We start from the raw sequence: 27,327 nt of genomic DNA on the forward strand, positions 1-27,327 counted from the left end.
CAACGTCAATTTAGATGCATCTGAACTTTTACAAGGATCCATAGTCACTAAATGGTGTCCACTGACTAAGCTGAAATAAAAATTAATGGAGTAGCAATGCTTGATGATTATTGACTATAAATAATGTAAATTATTTGTAATTTAAAATATTAATTTGCAAATAATGATCCGTGGCTAAGACTGACAATATGGCTGGAAAATAAAATCAGGAGAAATTACAAAAAAACCCCTCCCAACTCAGCATCTCACAAATTTTGCTTGCTACCTGTCAACATCTGTTTCACTTTTCAGCAGACTTAGTCTCACCTCCTTTGCATCTCACAGCTTTGTCTAATTTAAACATTCTGTAATCATGTTTTTAATCCTAAATCACGTGCCTGTGAGATGGTCAATTACTGCTTCTTTAATTTTATTCACAAAAGACAAGCAAGAGGGAGAATACTGGTTTTTTACTCCCACCTGTTATGCTAAGAGAAGCCAAACGAGTGTTTGACAGGTAAAAATATAAATGATGAACCCCCAAATTAAAACACTATCGGAATTAAATTCACATACATTTGTGAGAGTTTGGGCAAGTTCCAGAAACTGACAGCATTTTGCTTTTTCTTTGACATGTATAGTATGCTCATAAAGCCTCCATTAAAATGCCGTGTAATTAACTTAGGGTACAAGGGATAAAACGGTGAAGAGAACAACAAAGATAATTTGTCATCAGGATTTTCATTAAAAACCTCAGTACTATAGGAATTAATTTCATCAGTGCTTTGCCCTGATTACTGCCTGTCAGATAGTATATAGGGCCCGAACAGAATATTTGAATGAGGAGTGTTTGCAGAATCTCATCCTACATCGGCTTTATGAAGGTAAAAGTCGTTTATCTACACTGACTGTAATTCATCATCTATATTTTAATATTCCAAAACCTGAAGACTTTGCTCTGATTTTAGCTTCTCCTAACATTATTATTTTCCAGCGAATGTTACATTGATAATAGCTTTTCCTGACACACATTGCAGTCTCTGTCTTGGACAGGGAGAAAGATCAATGTGCTTCAAAATCACAGCAGCCATCAACTTGTTACTTTTTTCTCCCAAACCTTGCAGTTTTTCGCCAAATAGTGTTACATCACACAGGCACACAAATGTTATTGGCCACAGAAAGGAGAGAACCAAGTTAGATTTTAGGCTCTGAATTGACCTACCACCTGCACAGCATTTAGGCAATGTTTTTATCCAGCCTTCACATTTTTATTTTCTCAAAATGTTCCCCTTGTAAAGCAGACCATTTTGGGGTCTGAAACACGTTTTAAAGTAATGACTAAACACTAATCCACTAACATGTTAAAGTGGCACTTGAGAATTTGGCAGCATCACTTTAAATAATCTCTTAGCCTACTGATGCCTCTCTCGGTATCCTGTGTTTCCACACATAGCTGATGAATAAAATTATTTGAACTAATCATTGCCCGTACTTTACTTCACACAGTATTTCTTGCATGAAGAGCAAAGCATGCAGCATGCGTGGCTTACAGTAAGGAAACCTGTAATGCAACATATGATCAAAATTTCAATTTCTATAACATGTTTCCTTCAAGTTATCAAAAAGTATTTTTATAAACAATCTCATCTTAAATCTGAGAGTGCCATTGTGGAATAAAGACTGTATTACAGAAATTACTTTGGTCACTTTTGGCCAAAGCAATGCAGGAGTTCAATGTCACACATGGGGACAGGGAGGGGGTAGCAGATGGAGAAATCAAATTCACCCCTACAGCATACAGAAGATACGCAACGTGGCTGAGAAACAACAAGCCGCAATATTGGGTCTGGCTGAGACGGAGTTAATTTTCCCCACAGCAGCTCTCACAGCACGATGCTGTGTATTGGTAGCCAGCAAGGTGTTGGTAACGCACCGGTGTTTTGGTTATTGCTGAGCAGGGCTGGCACAGCACCAGGGCTGTCTCTCTCCAACATTTCCTCCCCCCTCACCAGTAGGTTGGGGGTGGGCAAGAGCTTGGCGGGGGACACAGCCTAGACAGGTGACCCAAACTGAGCAGAGGGGTATTCCAGATATTCCATACCATATGATGTCTGCTCAGCAATAAAAGCTCAGAGAAAGGAGGAGGAAGGGGGGACATTCGTTTTTTATGACATTTGTCTTCCAGAGCAACTACTACACATACTGAAGCCCTGCTTCCCAGGAAGTGGCCAGACATCACCTGCTGATGGGAAGCAAATAAATCTCAGCAGCCTCCTTTAGCATTGTGCTTTAAAAGTTGTGTCGGTTCACTGATTTTCCATCAATTCCCAGCCTTCCTAAGAGCTGTCCCAATGTTCTACAGGTATTGGGTTCAAACCTGCTTTGCTTGCATCTTCTGTCATAATCACATTATGAGATGACACACATTCATTTGGCTGTAAGGGAACGCTTAGAGAAGTCAGGTTAAGAAGATGACTCAGTTGCCTTATTTAGACGAAAAATTATTCTGATTATCCAGCACATTAAGCCATTCATTAAATAACAAAATGTGCCATCTCTCTTTCTTCTCTCTGTTCTCATTTTTCTATTCCCAGTTTCCTGGTCCTTCTATCATTGCATGTTTCCATTTTCCCAGTCTTTTGATCTCTTTTCTCCTCTTTGCTACTCCTATACTTGTTCTTTTTCCTGCTCCTCTTCACTCTTCCCATACTCTCTCCTATCCTACTTCTACATAACACTGCCACTCACTCCTAGCTTCTCCTTTTATTCACATCCAGCCTCCTTCTATTTATGCTGTTCCTTTTCATGGAGCATATATACATGGCAGGAAACCAGCGGCTTTCTCATTTTCCAGGACTTCATGTAGGGAAAATCCATGTCATTGCATAGGATCTAAACTCAGTCTACAGCAATGCCCTCTTCACCAGGTGCCCCAGAAGAAAAAGGCCACCATTTCTTTTGAATATCCCACAGGCTACAGAGCTATTCTAGCCAAGAACAGGTCCTGTAAGTGGCATGCATGACAGTGGTTCCATAGTAAACAGTAGGTCTTGCTCTTCCCTGAAACTCTTCAAGACTGCTGGAGGTGTAAAACAAGTTCTGTTGGGTCAAACTTCACAAAAAGTGTTTTCCCCCTCCTCTCACAGTGCTAGATTTGCCTTTTAAATTATTAAAGCTACTCATCAGAGCTAGTGCTACTGGCCAAGGCCTGGGACTTCTGAACACAATGATATCACAGGCATGAAAGCATTTCTTTTCTGCCACAATGGAGCCATAGAATGGAACCTAAAATAAACAGTAGAAAATCTAGAGACAGAACATTAGATTTTTCTCTTTGATTTTTCTTCTTTAGATGTAAAACCCATTAAATAGGCCAGTATGTAGGCAACCTCTTATTTAACTAGAATTATGGCAATTGCATCCACTCCACATGGAAATATATTGAGTAGTAATGGCTAATTATTTCAATGGCCGTTTTTTCTAATCAATAATTATAAATCCCAGATATTGATTATAATCCATATCTTTAAAAACACCAACAATAATTGCTAAAAGAGTAGTATCTTATAGTGGAAAACATACACATTAGGACAGAGGAATTATTCAAAATTATATGCATTCTGTAGCACAGAAAATCTATTAGCACACAAAAAATAACAAGCTACTTTGTGTTTCTAGTCAGGGCACCATGACAGTCTGTGACTGGTAATCTAGAGCATAAATAAAGCTGTGAATTTGCTATGCTAGAGTGCCACTATTGATATTCCTACATTTACTGTGTCTTGCATAAATGAACCGGTCCAAGAGGAAAGTGGGTGGATGATGCTTACTTATATTTAGATATTATCCTTTATGTGCCAATTATAAGCCATTGCCACAGGGCCTATATAAGGACACTGATTTCTGTGCCTAATTCTTTCCACTTATTTGGCTCTAAAACTTTAGGTAACATCTGACACAGGAACTTACATGAAAATAAGGCCACCTGAATATGACCTCACCCCACCCCATTCTCTCAGCCTCTCCTCAAAGCCAAGCAACCAGATAGGTTATAAGGATAACCCAGCTGCCAAGCATGTCCAAAAGTATGTCCGACACATAAAAAATGGTGAGAAAGACTCACTCCAAATTCATCTCCAATTTTCAATACAGCCACACCAGTTCTCCATGCAGGGCAACACCACAGCTGCAGGGACAAAACATGCTGAAATTACCTTTATTATGCTTTCTCTCACCTTTCTTTATGGATGCTGTTGATATCAGTCAAAGACAACTCTTTGAAATCCCATCCTTTAAAAAGGCACAGAGAAGGATTTCCACCCACACTTTTGGAACAAATTTGTCTTGCTAGACTCTGAGTTATAATAAATCTGAAACAATTTCTGTTCACTACATAAAACTAGGGCAACAGAAACACGATTGTTAGCAATGTGACAAAATACATTTAAACCTCTGGCAATTAAGGAAAAACACTAGTTTCTTAGTGCAGTGCTGCCTCTGTAAAAGTTTACAAGTACCACAAAGTGATACTTTCTACTGGCTTCAGTGGGAGCTAGTCACGTAAATAAAATGTGGTCCTCATGCACCTGGATGTAATTCTGCCCTTGCTGCCTCTGTGCTGACAGACTTCTCAGCACCTGAAGCCGCTTGGACAACAAGGAGGCTTTGTTAATTCCATGAAAACCTGGGGGTAGCTTGAGGTTTCTTCCTTATGTCATTTTTTTTCTTTCTTTTTTTTTTTTTTTTCCTTCTTCCAGCAATCTGTGCAATTTCCAGGAATTAGACTGCATGGACTAGAGGAACAGAGACATGCTTTTCTATAAAACTTATAGTAATCAGGATAGGAAAGTCACACAGTTGTGGTCTCCTCTTTCACAGCAGGAATGTGAGGAAACTACAAAATATTGTCATATACACCAATGTCACTGTGAGTAGAATTTGACCCATGGGACTTATTTTAAAATGGAAAAATCAGTAAATGTCAAACAATTATAATACGAGTAACTTTTCCCAGCACAGCCTATAATGAAATTGTGCTTTAGATATAAGGCTAATTCAAGCCATATTTTAGCCATGTTTCAGAGTTAGCAAAAGGCAGGGGTCTCCGGAATTATCCACTGTCACCATGGCATAACCTGAAATTTTATTTTTCTGCCTTCCAGATACATTTTCAGTTATTCTTTTACTTATTTACTTATTTTACTTCTCAACATGTTATCCGCATTCTCTGGATAGGGTTCAGTTTAAAAAAATCTCTGATTTGGTTTACAACACAAGTCCAATAAACACTTATATGCTTCTTAAAATTAAACATTAGTCTTTTAAAATATATACTGATGCCTTGAACCATCACAGAGCTGACTGTGAAGGTGTTCAGAGCTTGTTTGAACCTGGGCTACCCAGGCTGGGTCCTACTGCTTTACCCATCCAGAGGAAAGTACAGTTAAATAATAAAGATAACATATTTATACCACTTACTACACGTGTGTGTATATGTGTGTATATATATACACACATGCAGATACATTCACTATACGTGCATATGCATTTTATATGCATATATTATAACTGTAAACATCATTTTATTATGATTAACTTAATGATCAACTAATTTGATCACACTTTCTTTTTTGACTTGAACCTGAGATATCTCTATTCTGTTAATACTTGATAGTGAGCTGTAACTTTTTTTTTCACTCAGAAAGAAGAGTACCTAATTTAGAATCCTTATTTCACTTAATACTGCTCGTTTGGAGTAAAAAAGTAAATCCTCAAGGCTGTAGCTATGCTTGGTACAGTAAGTATGAGAATGAAGTTTCAGAGTCAATTCAGGCTGATAACATCTGAAATTGGGAAGGCAGCATTGACGTATAAACCCAGTGTAGAGCAATGAGAAAAGATCACCTGACTTTAAAAAAGATATGCAAAGCCCATGCTGCCTACAGCAGACGATACCCATTGTCTGGATGGTGAAAATAATACAGTCCTTCTCCCTCAAGACAGCAAAGCTGCACACATCACCACCACCCGGCTCTGAAGGGAGAAGAGGGCAAGGCATTGATCTGCAAAAGGAAGAAGGAAAAACTACTTGCTGAGAAGATGCAGAAATACAGCCCCCCATTGCCTGGCACAGGAAAGAAGAAAGGGTGCTGAATGCATATGCGTACATACGTCCTTCTCACAGCGCTACCCGTAGCCAAGAGAAAACAACCATCTTGAGAGAAACAAAGAGGAAAGAGATGGAAAGTAAAATAAAGCCAGGCAATCCAATGTAATAAAGGCTGAGGTACATTTTAAAAAGAGTTCAGCACCCACAATAATGGTTCTGTCCCACCAATAGGTCTCCTGAGCTCCTAGAAATGGTGGGGGATAGAGGAGGAACAGGAAAATGGTTTTGAAAGCTTAGTGAGAGTGCTGGTGGAATACCTTACACTGGACCCTAACGCAGTGTCTCAGCCTTTGCCCTGGGCCCCTGAGAACACCCACACGTGTTTGGGCATCTCATGTTTAGTATTTATGTAGTTCACCAAACTCTCTGGACAATTCAGAAGGAACTTTCCTTCCTGATGTCCACGTGTATTTTGTGAGCACACATGGAGAACCAGAGATGATCTGTTTCACTGTCTTCATAGGTTCACAGCATAAGAGGTTTGGGCCAAACCCTCTTATTATTGTACAATGTGATGTGAAGCACTTCACAGGGTGACACAGCTTACTGTAGATTCAGGGGTTACAGCCCTGGGCACTGTGCGTCCTGACCTGGGTTGCTGTGAAGCTGACCTGAGCACGAGTGCACAGGCATGACCGAGCGGTACGGACACTCATTCTCTGGCTTAGCTGAGTGAGTTCCTCCAAGCAGAGCGTGAATCCGTAAATCTCTACAGAGAAGGCACGCTCAGCGGGGAATTTGGTGGCTGACAAACAGCTGAATGGAAACACCCCACGGAGCGGCTAGAGCATCTACGCAGAGTGGTATGTGGGCACAGCAGGGTGAAGACAGCATCATCTCCTGCCATGGGCCACGTTAGCAGCTGTGTTGGAATCCTTTGCTCCAGAAACACCTACTAAATATCCCAGTTCAAAATACACATAAGCAAACATTACATAGAGGTGCACTCTTATAACATTAACGCAGGGTGGGTTTTTCAGTACAATGCCTTGGCATTTCATAAGGCTATCTGACCACTTTCCCAAAAGAATAACAACAATAACACACAGAAATAAGTGTTTTTTTTCTAAAGGTACACTGATCATGAACGAAAGAAAACATAAAATCCAGACATATAATAACTGCTTGGGGTGTTTCCTGGCCTAAATCGCAGCTATACTCATGTCTAATATCCTGGATGCAGAAGACAGTTAATGACGATCATAAAATAAAATACTGAAATGACTATTCAGTTCCTATTCTCTGGCAGAAACTGTGATGTTGGTTATTACTGGCTTTTCATGCTTCAATAAATGCCTTTAAAATATCACCTCTGACTTGACTGGTGTGCTTTTGAAGTAGTTTCCTGAATCAGAATACCTCCACTGCCAATGTACTACAGAGTTGCCTTCAGAGTTCCTGGCTTTTCTATTAACAAGTTTTCTTTCTTTATGTTTTCTTCTTTCTGTGGTCAAGGTTTGGAAATGCTACTTTATGCATGTGTGCAAGAGCACAAGTTTCCTGTCAGTGATTTTATTCAAGCTCCCCTATTTAAGAAGACAAACACTGGGATTAATTCATTCTCATACGTGACTTCCAAGCTGAGAAACTACATTTTTTCCCCTACTTATTTTGATAATTCCACTAATAAAGGTTATTGTCATCTACTGGTAGAGAATTTAAACAGTAATTTTGTTGACGATACACTTTGCAGCAGAGGATGGATCTTCCTTTCTTGTTGCGACAATGGTGCTGCCGTCCTTTCGCGGTACGTACGTAGTAAGGCAGACAATCCACTTGGATATTGCAGCAACAGGCTTCAGACTCCAGAGGACAAAAAAAGACTAATCAATCCTGTCCAGCATTGGGGTTCCTTCTCAGGTGTCCAGACCATGTTATCTTCTCCATATACCTAATTTTTCTTCTGGAAGAATCATCAGGGATTTCCTAGTAAATTACCGAACCCAACTCTTCAAACTCCTTAGGCCTTTCCATAGCTGGGATTACGGAGCATTAGTTATCTACTGCCAGGTTAAACTCTGTGAGCTGCTGAGAGCACCTCCTAATCAAGTCTTATGTTTCTAACTGGTTGACTTAGAGAATATGTTGTAGTCTAAACCAGACTCATGTCTCCTGTGTAGCAAAGGTTTGACACATCCTCATTGATCTCTATGTACTTAAATAAACTATCAACCAGCTAATGTGAGGTAAAAGAAAACCAACCTCAAAACCCTAGAATAGGCCAGCTTTAGTCTTTAGAAGGGGGGAAAAGGTGAATGAATGTTTAGATATCAGTGTGAACAAAAAAAAAAATTGCATATGATTTTACACATGCATGCTTAGCTTCACACCTGAATGCAAGTCTGCTGGACACAACCGTGCTACAGCCACTTCTGCTGCCTTCTCTCGTGTTTAAAGTGCTTAAGACTTGGGGAACAGCAAACACTCACTTTGCATACAATATTACGCTGGTTTGACAACATTACTCCTCCCTGTCTTCCACACTCTGCCCCATAGTTCCCCCATGGAGGGGGTCGTGTGAACACTGTCTAAAATGCTGAAGGCAAAACAAGCCAGTTCATTTTAAGCAGTGCGAACTGTGGATCTGGACTGGCTTGGCTGAGTTTTCAAGTTTCAGGCTAAGGAGCAATCACACGAGCCACTCCGTTAGCCAAACCGCAGGGGCAGCGCTGCCAGCTGGCGAGTGGCAGTGACGGTAGAAATCAGGAACATCTCTGAGCAGAACAGCTGGAGCCTAGAAGATGCCACCCCTCTGCAGCTGTAAAACTTCTGCCTCAGTGTCCCTCAGGTGTGGGAAAGACCAACCCCAAAATAAAACAGATGTGACAGGGAAAGTTTCTGTCAGTGGTTGTAAAACAAAAAGTTATCCACTTGATATAAGCTATACTTGAAAAAAACCCCAAAACAACCCCCCCAAAAAAATCCAGCTAGTAAATCAGCAAACTCCTGTAAGTAGAGAAAGTAAAAATTTCTTATACCCAATCCTCAGACAAACAAACTACACCTTCCTGTGTAAGTGTGCCAACTTAGACTTTTTCCTAGCTTTTGGAATTAAAACCCCTCAAAACTCATAAAACTTTCAAATATCAAAAGCTAAATCTATCCCTAAATGTTGTTCCTGTACTGGCGAAAGTCATCAGCAAAGATTTGGTTCAGAGAAAACGACATTACTAGCACTTAACCTTAAGTGTGTCTATGTAAAGTTTATAGGCTAAAGCATCAAGCAAGTGGCACATCTTAAAATCCAGTGGTGGTTCGATGGCCACTTTTTTCTGGCCTGACTGAACTGAAGTGGTTCCCTTCCCTGTGACGCGTGCTCAGTTGCATCGGTGCAACGATTTGGGGGCTACACTGCAAACCAGATAAGCTTATTGTTCTGCTTTATAAAGGATCTTGAGAAAAAGAGAAAGGACATGGGTAATTTCCCAAGTTCAGTGTTCAGTCCTACAAAAAACCTATACCAGCACAATGGGAAGGAAAGAGGCAGAGATAGGTGGAAGATTGTGGACGGGGTGGGAGCTGCTTAAGGTCAACTTTGCCACCAAAAAAAATACCCAGAGCCATCTAAATTTGCGTTAGGCGTGAGTTGTGCGCCCCACTCAGAACTATCAATTAGCATTTATTAATTTATATTAATACTGAAATACACATAAATTAAATAATCTTAAGTTAAATATTAAACATACTAAATAAATAATAGTATTATAAGCTTCGATTTAATAGTCTTTTAAAACTGTAATCAAGTAAAACTAAAATTCAAGTATATATAATGTATTTGTAACTTAATACCTTTAAAGAACTCGACCTAAAAAAATAGTATGAATTCTTATGCAGGAAAACAGTCACTTATGATTCAATATGATTTGTCTGCTGCATTTGGAAGGAACTGTGGGATGGCATCATGGATGTGTATTTTCCTGTCATTCTATTAGATACAGAATATTTTTAAGTGCCATAACAAAAACTCTACAGGAAGCAAAAAAATAGCTGAAAAGCACAGAAGTCTACTTTCTAAGGCCTGCCTCTGACCCCAGGCACAACCATTAGCACAGAAACTGCACTTATCTTACAGATATGGAATATGGACTTCAAGCAATGGCTGCCAAAACACATTTAATGAAGATAAAGTAACAGAGAGCTGGAGAACATCAGCCCGTAAACTTTTCAGGATTACTCATGCAAGACATCATCCTTTTGTGTAAACACACAAACACGCAGTGCCAGCCAAAACCCACGTTAATCTAACATTGAATTAAGGGCAGTTTTAACTTCTGGACTTCACATCAAAGGGCTGGGGGTGTCTCCCCCTGCTCTTGGTGCTACGCCAGAGCTCGGCGCAGACGGACAGATTAGGAACGCCTGGAGTTTCCTCGGCTGCACCACAGCTTGTGTTTGCATATTAAAATTATATGGCACCACTTTCTGAGGGTGTGTGTGTCATATTAGAGCATAAAGGTCAGGAGAGGAAATGAGAGTGATCACCCCAAGGGCCAACTGCCCCCAAAGGCGACGCAGTGTCGTGGAAATGACATTCTAAAGGACAGTCGGTCTCACCATCAGCGTAAAGCATACCATAGGGGTAGCGATCGGGGCTGCAATGCTTTAAGTGTGATTGTTTAAAGACGCCCAAGTCAGACCTAAAGAAAGACTTATATGCTCAAAACTTGCCTGCTTCTCCCAACTATTCTGGTCAGCACAAGAAAATACAATGTCTGCCTGTCCCCTCTCCCCCTCCAACACACCTCTCTTATCTCACGTGTGTTTAAAATTAAAAACAGCAGTTTCAAACCAAGAAAAATCTGTTCACATATAAAAAGAAAAGATGACACACAAACTTATTCAAAACATTGAATTACGAGTGAATATGAGAAAACTATGAATTGTAATTAAAACTGCAGCTCTTCTTATTTTCCAGAGCAAAACATAAATTAGCTGAGTGGCTGTATTTAATTCTTTAAGCGAAGGTGTAGGACTGGATCTTTGGATCTCAGCTTTAATCAGAGGAATATTAAATTCTACAAAGGTTAAAAGCTATATGAAGTTGCTGTTACATCGCACAACTACTTATCTGGCTTGACTTTTAAAAAGAAGTGATTGGAAGTACAGGCGCAACAGACTGAGATACTGTCTATCACTCAATGGTCAGTATTGAAGAATAGTGCAGAAAACAGGGTGTCTGCCAGGGAGCTGTTGTACTCATTTTATAGACTAATAAGACATTTGGACAAAGATTTTAACAGCAGAAGCAGTAACTGAAACAGTAGCAGGCACTATTATCTATGAGAATACACCGTGGAAATCTTTGTAGCTTTTGTTTTATCAATTAACAGCTTAAAAAAGAAGTTTTGTAATTTTCATTTTGTTCCCAAGTATTTAATGACAAGCAGAGCTCCAGAAGATATCTCTTATCCTTCTGGACTCTGATTTCTCATGCAGAATGGGTGTAGCAAGGTTTTAATATTAAATACTTAACTCACAGCGCTTTCATTCAGACTCACACGCTAGTTTTCCTCCTTCATAAAGAAGTATTTTTGGATACATGGCTGAAGAGCCAATCCACAAATTTGTCTTCCGAATGCAGCAGCTGAGCGCAACACACGATCCCGGAGTTATCCCTCCCGATGCGCTCGGAGGAACGCATCGGTGACACTCTGTACGTCGTTCTGAGCATAACGGGAAATGCCATCCACGCCAGCAAGGCTGGAAAAACCTTTTTCCTGATTGGCTGCTCATCCCAAACTGCCTGGCAGAAGCTTGAAATATGCAATGCAGGGAAGTGATATTCTGTGGCATTCATTCAATTTACCTGCACTACACTCCAGGGAGCCATGCTATTAAACAACAGCTCCAGTGGGTCAATAAAGTTAACTTAATTAAATTGCTTTCCCTCCCACTCTTCCAACTAGAAAGATTTAGGGCACGGGGACACAGAGCTGCTTGTAAATAAAAGGATGATTTAGCTAATCATTTGCTGAAGAAAGACATATGTTTATCAATAATTCTATATAGAAAGCAGAGAGCTAGTTTAAATTAAAATAATCATGTAGGATAAGGAAAGAGACAGTACCTCCTAATGAATGGCCATTAAGAATTTTCAAGCGGTGTCAATTACTTGAAAGTTAAATCTCAGACACTGCACTTTTTGCTCCATAAAACTGAAATTACAATTGCTTGAATGTAATGTCATAAAACATACTATCGTTATTACAAGCATAATGAATACACATTCTTAATTTGCTGGGGACTGATCTAGTCCTTTTCTGGTCATTTTGATATGTGCACTCTCACTGCCTTACAAGAATTACGCTTTAGGAGTCTCTAGTCTGTCCTTTTCTATGGAAGCGCACAGAAAATATCATCAATAACTAAGGATAACAAACATTACAGTTAAGCCAATGTTTACAGGTTATTTGCAACCTTATGATACTTTCAAATCCTCAGTCTGAAACCGCTGAGGCTGCTTGTCGATCTGAGGCTAGGCGTTTTGAAAACCCACAATTAAATTGATGTAGCTGTTTCGCAAAATGATATTTAGGTATTCTTATTCCTTTTTCCTCAGAAACGTCACTACTTGCTTACTCGGAATAGAGACCTGTGCTTTGGCAGGAGTTGCCCTGATGTTACGCGCGCACCCTCTGCTCTGTCTCTCGAGTGCTTCCAGCTTTGCCCCAAATCTCCCTTTGCGTACGCTGAGCAGAAGCATGCCAAGCACCGGCAACTAGACTCTCTAAAGATTTCTTCTGTGCTGTTTATAGTCTGTTCCCTCTGAGCTTTTACCTGCAAGTAAATGGGTCTTTTTTGTTTCTTTTCTTCAAATATCTTTACTGTTTCCCATGAATAGCAAGATCTTGGAGCTAGTCTGAGTTCTTATAGGCATGTGAAGAGAGCTGGACTCTTGTAAAGGCACGTAGGCACTGTTTAATTTAGGAAGTATGAAAATACACTACAAGGCAGGAAAAGGTCCCTTCACGTCCTCACAGCCAGTTCTTGCAGTACAGGTGGTCTCTCCATAAACCTGTCTGCCATGGGCTCTGAGACTGTCTTTTCCTCCTAGAGCATCAATCCTCCTCCAGCGCTGGGTTTACTGCTCTTTGTTCTATTCAGACTCCATCCATCCAGCACAAGTGGAAGGTCTCCGATCCCAAACCAGTGCAATCACCAAGCTGAGCGGCCTTACGACAGAGTCCTTTCTCTGCTTTTCATTCTGGGTATTTTGTCTCTTACTTCTTCACAGCACAAGCTGGAATAGCAACAGCCTTCCTGCACATCCTCTTCCAGTATTACAGAAAAAAGCACAGGGAGAGCATTATTCACGTGGATTTGAATGTCACTCCGTAAGAACTCCCACTGAATACTATAAGACAAAACTAAGATTAAACATTATTTACTGTGATTAGGAGTGTCAGAATTCAGTTGGAATGAACAGCCATTTGACTGCTTCATATTCCAGGACGTGTTACTTCATCAACATCTTGTCAAAGTCAAGAACCCACAATGACAAATGCATGTATAAATACAAACATTAAATAACTAGGTTGAGAAATTCAATCTAAAACTAAAAATCACCTATCTAGGGAACAATGTCAAAAAGACTGAATTAATTTAAATTAATGGACAATGCAGTGGAAAGGTGGTCAGGATGCCGAGCGCTGTAGTGTCAGAGCCAGGAGGTCTGGTGGGATTACCCATCCCTCTCCTCGCACAATTTGTGCAGCACCCAGGGGTGATGCACTTGACCTCCAGGAGAGGAAGATGATATTCAGCTGCTCCTGCTGTGCCTTCCCGCTGACGGATCTCAGCCTCAGAGAAAAAGAGCTCTATTCACAGCATCCAGAGGTGCCAGGAAGGGGAGGGAGGACTTTCTTGTAGGACAACAGTGACCTTTTGGCTAGGATTGAATACAGTGAATAAGACTCCTACGGAAGTAAAAGGGCAAAGAAAAGGGAAGTTTATATTATAAACCAAATAGCATTGAAATGGCAATCTTCTCTTTTTTTAACCAGTTTATCTCCATATGGCAGAATAAAATTGTTCAATATTATAGTCATTATATTTACATATTTTCTTTTCCTTTTTTTCCCTCAATTCTCCAAGCCTGATGAAGTTGACAGGCCACGAGACAGATGCTCTGCACTTTTATTGCAATATATAAATGTCAGAGAATAGTAAGAAAATGACAATCATTAGCAAAAAAAAAAAAAAAGGAAAGAGAAAAAAAATTAGGAAGACCATTTTCTTAGGATAATTAAATGGCTTGGTTCCTTCCTAATGAACTGTACTTCTGTCTTTTTACTCATTTGTACCCTGGCAGGACAGGCAAAGAATGTGTCTGTATCTGACTAATAAGTGTTGTTATCTTTTAACTGGTTATTAGTACTACGAAACAAAAATAATATTCATGTTGAGCTACATAGGACTGCGTTTTGCCAAACCTGCTCTTAAGCTGGACTGAGTCTACCCTACCATATCAGAATAGGGAAATCACAGATTGGAATTGGCACTCCTCCTTAAAAAGACACTAAATACTCGCTCTCTGCCCCAAATTCTTTGGGCTGTCAGGAATTTGCAGCCCTTTGCCAGAGCCCCAGGAGGAGCTGCTGGAGGCAGGGTGTCACAGACATACACCATCGCCCCAGGGATCCCAGCTGCAGCGACATTGATTTCTTCTATTTTTAATTTTGTGGGTGATGCTGTGCCAGCCTGTTCTGCAGCCAAAGGACCAAGACAGTCATGCTGACCCTACAGACCCTCCCAGGCCGGGCTCCTGCGCTCACTACCAGGGCTGCTGCTGAGCATCCATGATGCTGGGGGAACCCAGATCTCGAACGGTCATCTCCCTCTGCGTGCTGGAGAGCAGGCAGGGACCAGCATCCTGCCTGTGCACTGTAGGGAGCAGAGACCACTCACTTCACTTACGGGAATGAGGACAAAAGTTCACAGTGATCCTGCCTACCTTTAGGCACTTAACCAAAGCTCTTAATTCAGGAGAACAGTTGCCTTTGGCTGACAATGGAGAGAAACAGACACCTCTGAAGGCAGACTCAGACCTCAAATGGACCAGGGTCCCTCAAGGTCTTGGCCCACCAGTACTCCTTCTCTGTGTTAACTGGGAGAAAAACCTGAGGTGATGGTATCTCCCAACCTAGGGACCTCAGTCATATGCCAGGAGTTAGACAGATGTGGGATCTTTGAGGAACAAGGGAGGCTGTGAGGACGAGAGCGGTGCTTATGGCACCTGACAGCCCAGCAGGACCTGCCGGCTCATCTCCTCCCATCACCCTGAGCACCCCTGCAAAGGCTCCCCCGTACTGCGGCTCAGGCTGTTGCGCTCGCCCCGAGCAGCAGGTACGGGGAGCGCTTGATCCCCCACACTCAGGTGCTACCCGGCCGCAGCAGAAAAGCTGTCCTGGATCAGGCCTGGGGCCACCTGTCTGGGAGGAAGGCAGGGCTGTGAAGAGCTTCCCGCTGCCGCAGGGGGAAGGTGCTGCCCGCGGGTTCAGCATCGAGCACGAGCGACAAAGACAGGTAATACCTGCTCCGGCACAAAGTCTCCGAGGGGAAAGGTAACCCTGAATACAATTTTAACACACCTGAGCTGGGGTGAATTTCTGCCTTTTGGCGTCCAGTGCCGCTGGCATTTCTTGCCTGATTAGAGGCTTCCTAAAACTGACTTTCTCATCAGCTGTCCCCTCCACCGTCCCCCCAACCAGGCGACTGTGAGCCTTCATTTTTATTCATGCATTCACCTGCAAAAATCCGAATTAGCAACGACAGGTGTCACAGGTGCTCAGCATCTCCCATGGCCAAGATCTTTATTTGTTGTACCTGTCAGCCCAGTCAACGAGTGCTCTATCACACTGCGGGCAAGCATATTCCTTCCTGCCAACGTCAAGAGCATATCTATCTGTTCAGCAAGGCTTTACACCGAGCAACTGCCGTGCTGTAGGGAGAGAAGATTGTGATCGGCACCATTTGTCTACATAATTGCACTTGTTACTGGACAATTGTTGGGTCAGAGGCTAACGGTTTTTATTTATGGTCTTTCCACATTCATCTGAATTTTCCTGTGCCTTTTCCCATAACAAAGATTGCGATTCCATTTGGCTTCATACTGCAGAAAGTACACTAGAAATCTGAGAAAAAAACATCTGAAAGTGAATCCATTACACTCGATTGAACAGAATTTTACGTTAAGGAGCTGGAGAGGTGCCTTTTACATTAAGGAGCTGGAGAGGTGCATTTCTAGGAAAAAAGACAGACCTCATACATTTTTAGCTTCTTTTTTCTTCATATTGTGTAACCTCTATTTCTAGGAAAATATACAGAATTCTGCTAATGGTATACGTGGAATTATATATATGGAAGATGAAGATCTATATATTTTCGAGGTTAGCTTTCGATTAGCCCTTTATTAACAATATTACCAAGCAGAACTCAAATATACTAGCCTGGATGCTACCTTGTCTTTAAAAACCGAATAAAAAAAAATAATGCATAGTATTTTGCCTTTTTGTTACGCTTTTAAATAAAGAAATCAACACCTAAGTGTAACACACTTGTTGCCTTAGGCAAGCCACTGTAACACCTCAAGGGCTTCCAAATAACCATGCAAAGTAGAGCTTCTTGCTTAATTTTCCATTGTCAAGCAGGCAGCGTGAATAGAAATTATTGCATGATTTTTTAATACAAGAATAGATTTTGCTCAAACTATTTTTTTAACTAGATGCATTTTTTTCAGATTAAATATATATTTTTACTCAAAAGTAGGATCATTTAAAATTAAACATGAAATTTTAACAATGTACTGCCATACTTTCTAAATTTCCTAAGTTGATTTACATTGAATAACGTGCACTATTCAAGTATTACATATCTGTTGGTAAAGATTTGCTGACCATTAAACCACTGAGCTGTGAGAGTTTGAGTGACTGGAGAAAATGGTCTCTAATGAAGTGTTCAGTCCAAGTCTGATAGCTGTAGCTTCCTCTGCAGGTGCAGAGAAGGTATTTCTTCACTTTATTTAGGTTAGCTAAATCTAGTTCATGCAAAGCTATCTCTTGAGAGCTGATAAAGGCAGAAAAATCTTACTTTCTACTGTAGGTAAAAGCTCCATGGCAGAGGCTGAAATCTGCTAATTCTAAAATCTTGCAGGACACAGTAAGCAAAAAGAAACACACAGTTCTGTTTACTCAGTACAAAGAATGGTTAATTTGACTAATAAATCAGCTTAATATAAGTAATAAATAAATGAACATGTAGTAAATGTGAAATGTCATTCATTGGTTTCTAAGATAACAAAAAGTAAAAATCAGGAATCTGAATAAATATGTCAGGAGGTTTTATATAATTCCCTACATGCAACTTAATGTAGCTCCACCTTTACAACAGAAGTACCTAATGTAAACAAAGTAGCAGTCAAAATAATCTGGTGTATGATATTCTCACAACAGTGGAACAGGACTGATATAGTGATCAAGGACTTTTCTCCCATAACCATTTTGACCATGGTCAACAATACTGTAAGCAAGGAGAATATGATGTAAATGGAAATTACCTACTCTTATTTGGGTTTTTACATACTTCCCAGTCTAGATTATCAAACAAGTGAGGTCACGCACCTTATTATTTACTGCTGCACTGTGGCAGAAAACCAAAATACTTTAATGATACCAACTGAGAGGAACCAACCATTTTCCAGGAAACTAATTAAAAAATAAACACATACCGGAAAGACAGAGTGGTGATTTCAATTACATTCCTTGCTTGCTTTTTCCCATGGTAAGGCCATCAATTTGGCTCTCGGCTTCTTTTAAAAAAGCCAAAGCAGACTGAGCTCTTCGAATCTTTAGCAGACATTTTCTTCAATGTGCTAAGGATTCCTATGGCCCTCTTCCAACCCTCTCTGTTTTTTTCAACACCCTTTCTTAAAGCAGGGGCACCAAAACGCAGCCTTCTAGTGTACAGAATCACCTCCCTCGACTTTCTTAGAAATATGCAGTGGCAAAAGGTGATAACATCCTAAAATTTCATTACCTATCATATACAGGATGATCAAATACAATTGCCAAAGCTGAACCAGCCTGTAACCAGGTATCAAGTTTCATAAAATCCATCAGATACACTGAAGTGAAGTATATTCCAACAAGAAGAAAATAAGATATTTACAGTAGCTATATGAAACCACAAAAAAAAGATGAAGAATTGTGGTAGTGATATGAGAATCTTCATTGCTATTTTGGTGGAGCAGTGTCTGGAAATATTTATATTTTATATATGTGTGTGTGTATAAAGATCCCTCACATAGGAAGCTTGGATGGCTAGGCACCATTGTTTAGAAATAACTTTGTGTTTTAAAATGTAGTTTCTTATAAACATTATTCCTTATGAACAGGAAAACTTTAAGAAGTTCTGAAGTTCTACTTCAACAAGTCCTGAACAGAAAAGAGCTTTCTTTTCTGTTCATCTTAGTAAATAGTAAGGATCCTCTTTCTCACCTTTGTTATGCAAGTTGTTCTTTTTCCTCTCTGCTTTTCCTGATCCTACCAGCCCTTCTAATAGTCCTTCCTCTAACTGTAGAGGTTATCCTCAGATACTATTATTTCCAGCAGTTTCCAAAATCTTACAGCTTCCTTTCCCTAAGTCCAGTAAGGACTTCCAAATTGTTAAATACTGTTTTTTTTTTTTTTTACCTTTCTATAAAATCGCTGCTATTTTTGAGAGATTCTGTTGTTGCATTTGTCTCAGATTTTTCACCTTGGGCTTCACTCAGATTGAGAGGAGTAACAACTTGTAGGTTACTTTAACAAGCTTTAAAAACTTTGAAAAGGGTTTTTCTCTTGTTCCTTTAGAATTGAGGCTAAGGATCAGACAAGCTCCTTTTCCCATTTCCCCAGTATAGCCACAACAGAGAACAGGAAATCTAACAATAATGGGAGAAGAATAAAGTCCGAAGACACTTTCCAAGGGTCGAGTTCTCCATTTTACATCAGTTTACTTTTGGGGTAGTATGGTATGATGAATCATGCCTGCACAGGCACAAGAAGGTTTAAGGACAAAGGTCTACATTTTGGGTAATGCAGGGGAATTCGAGAAAGACAATGCCGAGTTGGTAGGAGAAAGTGAGTCGGGTATTGCTGCCATCTAGATAATAAGCCTATTTATGGAAACAAGTTATATTCAAAGGCTATTCTTGTATAATCTGTTGTGCTAGGTGGACTGCACTGTGTAAGGTACTGGTTTAGATGCAGCGTTAGCAAACTCCTGATGTAGTACAAGTCTGAGACTAAACAGCTCAACCTTTCAAAGAGTAGGACACGCAAGAGGGAGCACAAGAGACTAAACTGGCAAAAGAGGCATATGACCACAGTTTTTGTATCCATGTGTATCCTGGAAAACTATAAGGTCCCATTTACAACAATGAGTAACCTCTGGAGGCTCCCAAGAAGAGAAGCCCAACTGCAAATGGGTAGGCATTTCCAGACTCAGATGCCACACAATTCTAGTGACAGAAAAAAGGCTTTAACCATTTAACCTTTTACCAGGGAAAAGCCCCCAAGCATCCACAGATATGACTACAGTCCCAATGGCATCGTAAGTTAGAATAATCAGGTGATCCAGTACTTCATCTTAATTATATCTGTAGTATTGACAGGTTTCATTCTAGCTGGGAAAGATTAAGATCACTTTCATACTATTCAGTTTGCACTCATATTCACTTGGCCTAGAAAATGCATATGGTAGTCCGTATAATAAATACAAGGATAAAATACAAGTCAGGAATACAGGGGAGAAAGCAAAACTGAGAATGAAGAACTTACTTGTCAGAAGACCAGTGATATTTAAAAAACTGCTGTTGTTGGTCAGTTTTTGCAGTCACTTTGCAGTCTCAAAGAAGAGATCTAAAGGTGTTGAGTATGCTCTGAAAAGAAGAAGAATCAAGGACTTAGCAATTATATCACCTATCAAATATTAAACCAAAACTTGTCCAAAATAACTTGTTTTCCATTTTATGGGGCTATTAATTAATAATTTTTTTTTTTATTCCACCACTAAATCTCTGCAGACAGTTTATGGGCTTCTACTGGTTGAACTGCTCAGATCAGGCTTCCCGGAGTGTACAGGGAATCAAAACAATGAAAAGAGTAATTATTTAATTTATTCTCTTGCATACTTACATTTCTAAGCTGTTCCAGTTGTGAGAGAACAGTGAAAATGAAAGAGGCCTGGCTCCTTTCTGGTTTAATAAATCAATATGGTGGAGTAAATTACTTTCCAAAACAGGCACATACAATCATGTCCCTAAATGTCTTTCAAACAATTGACTAGAGTTCCTTGGCTATCTGTTGGACTAGCTCATGTATTTGGCCTTCTTATTTGCGATCTAACAGCTGAGGATATCCCTTTGTACTCACAACGTTATTCTGCATTTCAAGACTAGCTTTGTAATTTCCAATGGTCCTTAAAGGACAGGACAGTTAACTGAGTCAAGGAGCCATCTCAGCTCTCCAAATGGAAATGAAACTGAGAGAATGGGAGATGACCAGCGGTTCCATCTGTGCAGATTGTGGGGGAAGGAGATAGAGGAGTTGGGAATGAAGGGGTGAAGTTGAGCCTGAGAAAAAGAAAGTGTGGAGGAAAAGTGTTTCTAGTGTTGTCTTTGTTTCTCACCACCCTACCATATTTTTAATTGGCCTTAAATTAATTTTCCCCAACTTGAATCTGTTTTTTTGCCCATGATGGTAATTGGTGAGTTATCTCCTTGTCTTTATCTCAACCCATGAGATTTTCTATCTTATTTTGTCCCTTGTTCTGTTGAGAAGGGAAGTAAGAGAGCAGCGAGATGGGTGCCTGGCTGCTGGCCAAGGTCAACCCACCACAGCTATAAAATAATGTTTCCATAGCTGACGTCTCCCAGACCAGCAGGACTGAGACTGGAATGAAAAAAAGGACATACAAAGAAAACTCTTCCTATAATGCATGGGAATAAAAAGAATTAGTAAGGAACAGAACTTCTTAGACAAAACTGTGTTAAAAGGATATCTTCAAAAATCCCTAGTTTCTGTACTGTAGTGCAGCCGCAAATTTGAAAGCACGATCTTATGTTAACAAGCAAAAAGTCAAATGACTTATACTCCATGAAAGGAGAGTGCTGAAAGACCTCATTTAAAAAAAAATCTCTGCTTGTGATGTGATACTGAAATATTTTTGGCCCATTAAAAAGTTTTTTTTTACAATGATCATTGATATACAACATAGCAAGTGTTTTAAAGTCAGAGATGAGACTGATCGACTTGCAGTAATATATTTATACTGTCAGCACTTCTTTTAGAAATGACTATTTTAAATTCTTTCTCAGCTAGGTTTTAACAATCTTGAGGTGATTTATTTAATTCCAGATTTCATTAAGCTCCAAAACTCCATCTTAGCAACCATTATGATAGTAATGACACATTTCGGCTATGAAAAAAAATTGAAGGGCTATGCATCTCTGTCTGATGTTGAAGACTATCGGATGAAATCTTCATCGAGTGAGTACAGCAAAGGATTATGCATTCATTTGGATTCCTTTGGTTTACTTTGGTGGCAAAATTAGCAAAAATGGCTTAGAAAAAACTCATTGAATGAACTCTTTTCTGAATGACTTTCTTGTTAGAATTAATGCTCTGTTAAAATAATCAACAACCCATTAAAAAGCTGGGGTCCATGGGAGACATTTGCACTGCCTCACATACTTGTGAGAAATCTCTGATATATAACAAAACCTAGAACAATATAAAATGGCCAGTAGAACCGAGCAAATATTAAATTCTACTAAAAATCATCTTGTTTACAGCCTAAAACACTCCTGTAATTTAGCTGTGTTTTCATGGCTAAATAACTAACGTGTCATGCCTGTACCCTGGGAAATCTATAAACACACAGTGAAATTAACTGTTGGTTGGGAAAGAGAGCTTGGAAACAGCTTTATGAAAATGTCACCTAAATCCTCATCAACTGTCAAAAAAGAAAATGATATATTAGGAAACATTAGGAAAAGAACAGAAAACAAAGGAAGAAAACACTATGATGATGCCATAAAAATCCATGGCCCACCTAACATTTTGAATATTGAATATGGTTCCAGTCATCTCATCTCAAAAACGACAGGGTAGAAATAGAAGGATTAAGAAAAGGGTGACAGGATGATCAAAGGTATGTAATGGCTTCTGTACTAAGAGGGAAGATAAAGCTTTAGGATTTTCATATTGGAAGAGGGACAACTGACGGAAAGGACCGTGACAGAGCACCAAAAAATCATGAACAGTACTGAGAAAGTGAATAAAGAATGCTTTTTCACTGTTTTTCATAGGCCAGGAAGCAGTCCCAATAAAACAAGCAGTTAGCCAGTTTAAAACATGAAACCCAAGAATGCTTTCCACAAAGATCATAATTAAATGGTGGAACTCATTGCCACAGGATGTGGTGGATGCCACATACATGTGTGGACTTCAAAAAGCAATTCACTGCGGTTATAAAAGAAACATCCACCAGTCTGTATTTTACACAAAGATGCACAACATAAGCGTTCAGCTTAAGAAGCACTACAGAGTGCTGTTGGATCACACCAAGGGAAGTTATCCTTTGGTCTGATTTAAATACAGCTGTCACAATGTCCTCATTCATTTTGCTCTTTTATTGCATTCTTGGTGATCTCTTGCAACATGCAGATGTTAGAAAGCGTACTGTGTGCAAGGAAGTTTTAGAGGGCAGAAAATTTCTAGTTTCCCTCATCCCCCTGTGCAACTTCACATCCTAGCGTAATTAGAGTAAGTGAAGTGAAGTGAATTTATTTTGAGGGACTTTACAAGTCTATTCATAGTTTTGAAAATAAAAAATGAATATAATTATAATTACAATAATACTCCATACAGCCATGTGATAATCTTTTAGTGTTTGGCACCTCACATAAATGAGTAGATAAGAATGGCTATACTAGGTCAGACAGAAGATCCATCTATCTAAGCCAGTATCCCATCTATAACAGTTGCCAAAATATGAAGTTAGCTTTGGCTAGCATGACAGATTTGGCTTTCAGGATATTATACACTTCAGAAAGCCATGCAAACCTTTTTTGTCCTGAACAGACACTGAGTAAACACTATGAAAGAAACAGTTTTGGAGGAAAATTGTCCTCAGGCCCAAGTCCTGGTTCACATCCCAGCTATTGGGAGCACACCAAGATATGCCCCATCCCCTCTAGTTTTCACTGAAAGATAATATGGGTGGATAGCAGGAAGGAATAGTGGTATCAACCAATGTTCAGTGATCTGGGCAACCAAGACTCTGGGCACACGTGCCCCACTGCTTAGGGTCTACTTGCATGACCAGAGATCTAGTCAGCCAAAACCGGTCAGAAGATTTGCATTGTACTGCTATAAAAGCATTTTCGGAACATAGCCTTTTATGTCATGGGGAACATCAGCCTTCCTGTGGTGGAAATGGCAAAACCTTCACCTGTAGCATGACAGCGAGCAAGGTAAAGTCTATTATGAAACTGCAGCAGATGAAAACAATTCAGGCATCCTTCCTTATTCACTAAAATACTCATATTTTATCACCACAATAAATGGAAAGTGACAATTCCACATATGCTTTGTCTATGCATTAGTCTGGAAAATCTCTCTCTACTCCTCCCTTATGAGAGACAGACTACTGGAATTGCACCCTACCTTCCCTGGGACGGGCCCAACAGGCAGACAGAATGCATGATATGGAGGATTCTCTATCCTTTCTCCACTGGGCTGAATACAGTGACTAAAGGGATAGGGGACAATGGCAACAAGTTCCTGAGTGGCATGGCAGGCATGTCTCCTCTGTGACTACCCCACCTTCCTAGGTGCCCTTGCATAACAGGTATAAGGCCCTGCAAGTGGAACCAAACAATAATGAGGACGATGGTTCATCTACCTTGGACGTGTCACCAAAGTTAAGTCAGTCTATGCCCTGCATCAAAACTGCTTCCATAAAGAAAAAAAAGATGGGTTATTGTCATAGGAGACTCTCTCCTGAGAGGAACAGAAGGCCCCATATGCAGACTGGACTTGCTTCTTAGGGAAGTCTGCTGCCTCCCTGAGGCCTGAGTTAAAGATTTGAAAAGAAAGCTTCCTACCCTGGTAACATGCTCAGATTATTATCCATTATTCATTTTTCAAGAAGGCAGTGATGAAGTTGCAACGAGAAGTCTGAGGGCAATCAAGAGAGCCTTCAGGGCTTTGGGATGACTGGTTAAGGGATCAGGAACACAAGTAGTGTTCTCCTCTATCCTTCCAGTTGCTGGGAATGATGAGGGAAGAGATAGGAAGAGCCAGCAGATCAATACCTGGCACTGAGGCCAGTGTCACCGGCAGAATTTTGGGGTTTTTTGATCATGGGTTGGTCTACATGACACCAGGCCTGCTGGCAACAGATGGGTACACCTGTCTCAAAGAGGAACAGGGATCATTGCACAGGAGTTAACAGGGCTCGTTGAAGGAGCTTTAGACTAGATTTGAAGGGGGAAAGGGATAAAACCAGGCTCACTAGAGATAAGCCTGGGGGTGGCATGCCAATATTTGAGGAGTGGTGTGCTGGTGAGGTCCTTCGGTCTGCTGTCTCAGTGGAGGTAGGGGATGGAGAGCCAAGTGGCAACAAAGATGCAAGAGTTATTGATGTGTTAGAAACCAGAGAAGCACCTGAGAATGGTCATGTAGGAATTAGATCTTCTCGCTCCAAAAAGGTGGAGAGATCAATAGCCCAACTAAAGTGCATCTACACCAATGCATGCAGCATGGGCAACAAACAGGAGGAGCTGGAAGCCATTGTACAGTGGGAAAACCATGATATAGTTGCCATCATGGAAACATGGTAGATGACTCGCACAACTGGAGTGCTGCAATGGATGGCTATAAACTCTTCAGAAGGGATAGGCAAGGAAGGAGAGGTGGTGAGATAGCCCTGAATGTCAGGGAGTGTTTTGACTGTCCAGAGCTTGACAATGGTGATGATAGGGTTGAGTGTGTATGGGTAAGAATCAGGCGCAAGGCCAACAAGGCAGATATCATGGTGGGATGCTGTTATAGACCACCCAACCAGGACAAAGAGGTAGACAAAATATTCTATAAGCAGCTGGGAGAAGTTTCACAATCCCCAGCCCTTATTCTCATGGGGGACTTCAACTTACCAGATGTCTGCTGGAAATAAAATACAGCAGACAGCAAACATTCCAGGAGGTTCCTGGAGTGTGTGGGAGCTAACTTTCTGACACAGCTGGTGAGGCACCCAACAAGGGAAGGCGCCCCACAGGACCTGTTGTTTGTAAACAGAGACGAACTTGTGGGTGATGTGATGGTTGGAGGCCGTGTTGGGCACAGCAATCATGCAACAATAGAGTTTTTGATTCTCGGAGAAGTAAGGAGGGAGGTCAGCAGAACTGCTACTTTGGACTTCCAGAGGGCAGACTTTGGCTTATTTAGGAGCCTGGTTGACAGAGTCAACTTGGGAGGCAGTCCTGAAGGGCAAAGGAGTCAGGAAGGTTGGACATTCTTCAGGAAGGAACTTTTAAAGGAGCAGGAGCAGGCCATCCCCATGTGCTGAAAGATGAGCCAGCGGGGAAGAAGAGACTGTGCCTTGAAAACTGTGTTCAGTTTTGGGCCCCTCACTACAAGAAAGACATTGAGGTGCTGCAGCATGTCCAAAGAAGGGTGACAAAGCTGGCAAAGGGTCTAGAGAGCAAGTCTTATGAGGAGCAGCTGAGGGAACTGGGGTTGTTTAGTCTGGAGAAAAGGAGGCTGAGTGGAGACCTTATCACTTTGACTAGGCCAAAGAGACATTGCAGAAAAAGCTGTTTCTATCTACCCACATTGGAACAGTGATTACTCTTGAAATTCATACTCTATACAGAGAAATGGTAACCCAAAACTGATGGGAAAATGTGGTTTACATTCAAATAAGCGTGTCTGCATAACTTCCTGTAACAGTGTACCTAAATTAACTTGAAATCATTATTCCGGCCAAGCCAAAAGACTTTCTTAGGCAGGCATATACCTACCCCAATGCCTGTCCACTTAATAAAGCATACCATTCAGGATAACCCCACACGTCACAAGAACATGTTGCAGTGGCACAGAAGCAAGCTGGCATGATCTCCAAGATGTTGCTGCATTTATGCTGATATTTCACTTAGCAGAATTGTCTTGGTCTAGGGAATGGTATCCAAGTTCCTCACTGGCTGACAAATCCCCCAGTAAAAATATGTGGGTTTGGTTGTTGTTTTTTTTTTCTGGGGGATAGGAAACAAAAAACCCCTTTCCAGGTCCATTTTACTACCCTGGTGTGAGGTGGGACTGCTGGTGTGGCTGAAGCCCAGCCCGAAGAATGCTTTGCTTGTGGACCACAGTACACCCATATTTCTCAGTCAATTAGGAAAGCACTCTTGCTGTGGGTCTGACCACAACAGACCACACTGGCTCAATCACTTCTGTAGCAGTTTACTGCTTCATCTCCCAGACCACACCTTAAGAATTAAACTTTGCAGTTATAGAAAAGACCCTAAGTCAACAGGAACCCCTGCAGAGAAAACAAAGCAGCTCAAGGGTACCTGCAAACTACAGCTTAGTCTACTGGACATGCTAGCCCCCTCCATGTTAGTCTCGCCCACCCGCCTACACTTAACCCTGGCAAAAAAAAAAAAAAGCTTTTTTTTGTAGTTTGTACTGGGCCTACAAATGATACGAACTACAGTATGCCTACAGGGCTTCCCCACTGGTATGAGAATGGACATTATACCTTCTACTGGGCCAGCAGCACTGCAATAATCACACCTGAGATGACACTGGTGTGCCAACAGCTTCTTGCATAGCCCTGGCCTTATTTTTCGATCAAAACCAGCAACATAAGAGTAATCAAAGAAATAATGAAATTTATAGGAATAAGTTAAAAGGTAAAAAAAGTATTCAGTTTTTTGATAGCTTAATTCTTTGCATTGGATGTAGATGTCAAGGTGTTGGCAGTGGGGATGCAGCAGGGGTGGCCTCTGCCCGGAGCCAAGCTAGTGGTCCCTCTGGGAAAACATATTTAAGAAAGGGCAGAAAATGCCATACAGGTGGAAGCAGAGGGAAGACCAGATGAGTGAGAACAACAGAGGGTGTATCAAGGTCAGAGGA

General features: G+C 40.7%; 1 protein-coding gene across 7 annotated transcripts in view; it reads right to left on the reverse strand.

Moving 5' to 3' along the window:
* Window positions 1-27,327, reverse strand: part of LOC129202208 (poly(rC)-binding protein 3-like) — a 533,188-nt gene that overhangs the window by 164,641 nt on the left and 341,220 nt on the right. For 6 of the 7 annotated variants that reach the window (XM_054814520.1, XM_054814513.1, XM_054814515.1 and 3 more), the window contains one exon: window positions 19,966-20,066. The gene's annotated coding sequence lies outside the window, so the exon portion shown is untranslated. Of the gene's footprint in view, window positions 1-11,625; window positions 11,780-19,965; window positions 20,067-27,327 lie in introns of those variants that run through there. The other variant, XM_054814522.1, reaches the window with a different exon arrangement.

This window comes from Grus americana, chromosome 2, assembly GCF_028858705.1.
Source record: "Grus americana isolate bGruAme1 chromosome 2, bGruAme1.mat, whole genome shotgun sequence".
Taxonomy (NCBI): Eukaryota; Metazoa; Chordata; class Aves; order Gruiformes; family Gruidae; genus Grus; species Grus americana.